This window comes from Oryzias melastigma, linkage group LG11 (assembly GCF_002922805.2).
Source record: "Oryzias melastigma strain HK-1 linkage group LG11, ASM292280v2, whole genome shotgun sequence".
Lineage (NCBI taxonomy): Eukaryota > Metazoa > Chordata > Actinopteri > Beloniformes > Adrianichthyidae > Oryzias > Oryzias melastigma.
In genome coordinates, this window is record NC_050522.1 from 21,937,327 (window position 1) to 21,943,267 (window position 5,941).

General features: G+C 37.5%; 1 protein-coding gene across 1 annotated transcript in view; it reads left to right on the forward strand.

The window, feature by feature from the left end:
• LOC112162502 (zinc fingers and homeoboxes protein 2) overlaps positions 1-5,941 on the forward strand; it is a gene marked incomplete in the record, with an annotated part of 151,859 nt that overhangs the window by 59,013 nt on the left and 86,905 nt on the right.

Below are 5,941 nucleotides of genomic sequence, written 5' to 3' on the forward strand. Positions count from 1 at the left end.
CACAAGCGAAGAACAAACAGGGGGATGGCGTTGCGGTGGATGGCGGGTGAGACGTGTCGACGGTGGAAGCTCTCTCTTTTGCGATTTCCATTGGTTGCAAACTGCCCATTTTGTCTGTTTGAACAACTCCAGATTAATTTTTACCTGGAGCGAAATTGCAAAGTTAAAACATGCAGCTGCCTTTGATGGAAGTCTCCAGTGAGATGATTGCATCACTGTTGAGTAAAAGCATAGCACATTCTCCAAATGTTAAAAAAGAGGCTTTCAGCTCCTCAGAAGCAGCAGTAAACACAAAGACAGTGAGTCACCTGCTTTAACTGACTCCTGCGCCGATGTGAGACATTCAAAATCATCGTTTTCCAAACAGTGTTGTCCCAGACTTGACTTTGGCATACGAGGGTATAAAATCCCCCAAACCAGACAAAACATTTCAATTTGAAATACATTGTTTATAAAAGTTAAACATCTCCCAGAAAAAAATAAGAGGACATTGTAAAGTTGAACCCTTACTATTTTTTTTTTTTTTATTAGTTTTGCCACCTCATGCTTTATGTATTTTCTCCTAATATTCTTGGTCAGTTAACAGTTTGGCCCATTTTGGAAACTCTGTAAGCCTAGGTCATAGACCACTTTGTGATCCAAAAAACAAGAATGTTCAGAAACATTGGTTTGATACAAGCTACAGGTCATAGCGAACACTTGAAAAACATGCACTCAATGAGTTTGTACTCCTTGCGTTCAGCTCGACTGTAAAAAATTAGGAAATTAGACAACCAGAGTGTAGTCGGTGTCCTAACAGCAGGACTTCCGTATGACCTGCACACCCCGTACATGCAGCATTTGCGCAATCAGTAAGGGAGCCATTAAACGCACTTTACTAACAATTAGGTTGTGGATAAGTTCATCATGACAGCATTACTTTTGCATACAACTTACATTAGCCTTTTGAATACCTCACAGTACACTTACCACGTCCAAGACGATGGTACGTTCCATTTTCACGACGAGCCTCAAGGGAACTGCAAGACAAACCCTTAACCCCTTGATGCCTATTGTCGCAAATAAGGGACAGACAACTTTGGCTCTAATAGTACCTATAGCACAAGTACACAAGTGTTTTTTTGGATAGCTGGAAATAAATTTAGACTTTAAAGCATTAAATGCAGCCACTCTACTCTACGGACCTGAACAGGTCAACCCCCCATACGGGTGGCTAAGGTTTTAAAGTCCCACTCCAACTATATATTTTCTTCCGTTGTAAAATCGTTCCCGCCGGTCTTTTAATAACGATTAGGCAGTTTTTATCCAAAATCACAAATGTCTGTGTCGTTTTCTAAGACTTATTTTCTACAGTTTGTTAGAAACTCTCCTTTGAATTTTGCCTTTCGCTAATTTTCCATCAGCTTTTTTTTTGCACTCTCTCCCGCTAGCTTACAGCACCACACAAGCCCAAGCTAACATAGGCTTAACAAAAAATAAATAAATAAAACGACAAGCAGTATCGGAGAAAACCAGATATACAGTTTTGAGCATAGACGAGGAAACGGAATACATTAGTGGATCTATTTGTCTGTAAGTAGGCGTATCAGAATTGTAGCGGAGCAGGGAGACTTTGGCGGTTGCTGCGTCACAAACCCGAGCTTTTTAAAACCGCGGGTTTTCATCTAATTCTTATCCGGCACAATTTAAATAAAGAAATACTAAGAAATGCAGTTTCAATCTTACAAGAAGACGTTTAAAACACAATTTCCATTTGAGTGGGTCTTTAGCAAAATTTCTGAAAACTACTCTGGCAAAAAAGACATTGTGTGTGCAATAACCGAAGCATTTCCTTTCCAAAGTTTTAATTTTTCAATCAAACTCTTGCAAATATGTTTTATAGTATTTTTTTTATGTTTTTTTTATCAATGGAGATTTGTTGTCAAAGTTTTTGCATTTAAACCAATTTAAATGTTTTTTTATGGCATTTCTCCAGTTTCTTTAGTCTTCAAAAAGCTGTAGGTTCAGCACTTTTATGGGGCCAAAAGTTCTGAGTAGATTCTGTTATTTTGAGGTTGATCTGTTTGGATGTTAAGGCAAATTGATCAAACTTTCCATAGTGTCTTGGTTTAAATAATTTGTCAAACATAGGAAAAGCACTTTTTAAAAATGACTAATATCTCTTTACGTTTCAGTAGCTTATCGTGTAACTATACCTTTTGTTTTGCTCTAAAACAGGACCATAAAATTCATCTTTATTGTACATATGTGTGTATATATATATATATTAATAATTTGCAATACTCTGATGAAAATGGTTCCAACTGGCTGATCATTAAGGCTGTTTTAAACAGCCTTTGGTTCTGAATCATTAAATCCTGACCTTGCATTAATCAATTGTCTTATCCAGTTGGTTTTATTCCAATATCAAAAATCTTCACTTGTGGAAAATAAAAATAATTAAAATGTGTTAACGCATGTCAAGCAAAAAGCCTTAAAAGTTAAATCAGATTTCTGATAAAAATTTAATTTTAAACGAGAGAAAGATGAAATGTAAAGTCCAAAAAAATAACCTTTGTTGTAAATATAAAATGCCATCCTGGAGCTGAAAGCAAAGAAGAATGCAGGAGAATGGAAGCTGTCAGAGTTTCCAGTGTTTGTAGTAAAGGATGATGGGTGTAAATCCCACAGATGTGTTCAGAGCCATGAGTCAGTCAGACGAGGTTCTGATCCGACTCCTCAGAGGAGGCGAAAGTCCAGGAGGGAAAACAACAAACCTCGGTCCCAGGAGGTCTTCAGGGTAGAGAAGAGTGGAGGAAATGTCCACATCTAATTTACTCCAGGAAACCATCTCATTTGTTAAAAACAAAAGCTTGTTGGACAAATCTGCTCTGAAATCAGCATCATCGTCTTCTTCGACTCTCTCTTACTGCTGTCCCTTTCTGTCTCAGAAAGATAAAACTTTGAGCTAAAATGAAACTTCACTTTTCTTGGTATTTTCTCTCCTTTTAGTGTCCTTCAGATTTTCAGAAAGCAACACAGAAGGACAAAACAGCCCACCACTTTCCAAACAAAGTTTTAAAAGGTGTTTTCAGCTCCAGTCTTCGAGGTTGACTTCTTTTTTTCACCTCCAACAAACATGACATTTCATAATTCCCTGCTTGGTCCTTCTCGTCACGTATACGTTAACTCTTTCAACTCCCAGAAAGACGGCGTGTGTTGCTAAACTCCTGGATTGGGGTTGGGGTTAAGTTCTCCTTTAGCTCCGGACGGCATTTTCCGATGACAAATGTAGAATTTTAAAAGGTTCATTTGCCGTGTTGACTTTAAGAAAAGTTCAGCATTTAGAAACGGTCCCCTGAAGGCAGACGCTAATGTGGAGCGCATAAAGGAAGATTGAAAGGGTAAGGAGAACAAACAGAGGGTGAGTGGTGACGAATGGAGAGTAATACCTGGATGGCCCAGAGATTTTTCAGATGAGTAGGCCAGCGAGGCTCTTTGCCGTGAAAGTAGCTCAGGGAAAAAGTCGAAGGGGCACAGATGTGACATTTAATTTCCAAAATTCATGAGAGCTCCTCTTCTTTGCAGGCTGGCCTTGGCGTGTTTAAAAAGTAAGGCTGTGGAGGTTTAGAAGAGGAGACAACTGGAAGAAATATTTCTTTTTCAGAGCAAAGTATCAAACAGTAGAAAATATAAAATCTGAAGGGGAAGAAGGGGAAGAGCTACTTGAAGAAGACAAAAGAGCACCAGGAGAAGAGACGCTGGCTTCAGACTGGAGGGGAAATCAGATGCAGGCTGACTGAAGGAGGGTTTTTCAGTCAGGTACAAGAGCTGGTTTTTGTGTGTGGATTCTTCCTCGACTGCATACAACGCTCAGTTCAACAAGTTCACGCAGTTACTACTAAAACATGGCAGCTTGTAGAGCCTCCCGTGCCCTTGAGTGACTGAAGCGCTCTCTGCAGTCCGGGCACGAGGCTCACTGCTGCAGAGAACTGCACACGTGCAGGGAGCTTTTTCACGAAACTTCTAGAACATCTGGATCTGTTGTTGGTGTTGGACTTCCTTTTGTGGGGTTTGAAGAATAAGAGCATCTTGGATAGAATATCAAAAGAAAAAAGGGTTTTCAAAAAATACTACAGTATGTAACTAGAAAAGTTAATGCTGGTGTGACTGCTTTTTGTTGAAAGTAGTGGCTGAAGATACCGAAGCTTTTTGCTGAAAATGGTGATGCAATTTACTTTAAATGCTGAAGGAGATTTGCTGAAAATGCAAAATCTATTTGTAAAATGTTAAATTTGCTAAAAAAAAATGGAAATTCTGTTATAGAACTACGAAAGAGCGCTGAAGTTAACCTAAATTTCTGAAAAACTTGTAGTAAAATTGCTTAAAAAATCCTAATAAATGCCAATTTTGCAAAAATATGAGCTAAACTCCAAATTATTGGATGCCAAATTAACCAAAAAGGTAGCTTGTTGCTTTAATACTAGCTAAACTCCAAAAGAGCCTAAAATTACTCAGTAAACTAAATTAGTGAAAAATGTTAGCTTCTTGCTAAAATAAAAGCTAAACTATAGTTAGCTTATAAAAACCTCAGTAGATAACAAATTAGCCACAAAAAAATATAACAGTTACCCAAAGATTTTGCTTAGTGCTGCTTCTAAAAGCTTGACAAGCACTGTAGACACAGGAAATGTTCTGAATACTCCTATTTTTTCTAAGTATAAGTCACATTTTTTGCATAGTTTGGTCAGAGGTGGGACTTATACTCAGAGTAGCTTGTATGTGATTTAGAAAAAAATTTGTATATTACATTTGTCATCTTTGCACCAATAACCGGTTGCATTTTACCCACTAGAGAGTACTGTACGTGTGTATTAGTATTTGCTGCCAACATCAATGCAGAACAAGAAGCACTATCCAAAACAAGGAGGAGAATCAGATTGTTCTCCTTCCGTTTTTGTATTTGCATCCATACATTGTTATTTTGATTTTTTTCCTCACTTCAGGGGTTTCAAACCTAATCACAAAAGGGCCCAAAATTAAAAACACACCTTGAGTCGCGGGCCGAACAGGCTAAGCATTTATTGAACACACCAAAACCTTTATTTTTAAAACTTTACAAAGATAACTTTTTAACATTACTATGAATAAAAACAAGCAATAACCTTTTCCAGAATAAATTAACTTAAACCTTAAATACATTTCAATATTTTACTCTCCATTAAAACATTTTTGTCAAAAATATACAGGTTAGAAATGAGCACAATATAACGTCGGGCCATTAAAAGCAATAAAATAAAATGATCTGGAGGGGCAGATAGAATTACCCAGCAGGCCTTGACTTTGACACATGTGGACAAATAGGGGACTGCAAGTCCATAAAACAGGGTTACAGAGACACAGAAGTACCGCTGAAAGCGCCCTCATTCAGACACAGAAGGGAAAGATTGCCGTTAAAAAAAAGACTATCTCATGAACCAATACATGTTTACAGATGTTTTTGCAGAGCTCCTTAAAATAAATAAACCTGATCTCTCAAATTCTCTAAATTAGCTAAAACAGCTAGCATGTAGCTGAAATATTAGCTAAACTTATAAAAAAACCGTAATAAATGCCAAAATAGTCCAAAAAGCTAGCAAAATGTCATTATAACTTTTAACTTTACAACACTCCAACTCCATATAATATAAAGTAACGACTAATCGACTATTAAATTAGTCGTCAACTATTTCAATAGTTGATTAGTCGACTAATCGTGGCAGCCCTATTCGGAGTGAATGCTCCTTTACTTTTCTAAACATCTGGGAGCTTTACTTGTGTACATTTTTGTATAAAATGATTGCTTGTAGAGTTTTCAATCATTTTGAGACCATTGTCCAGAGGTGGGGACTCGAGTCACATGACTTGGACTCGAGTCAGACTCGAGTCATGAATTTGACGACTTTAGACTCGACTTGGACTT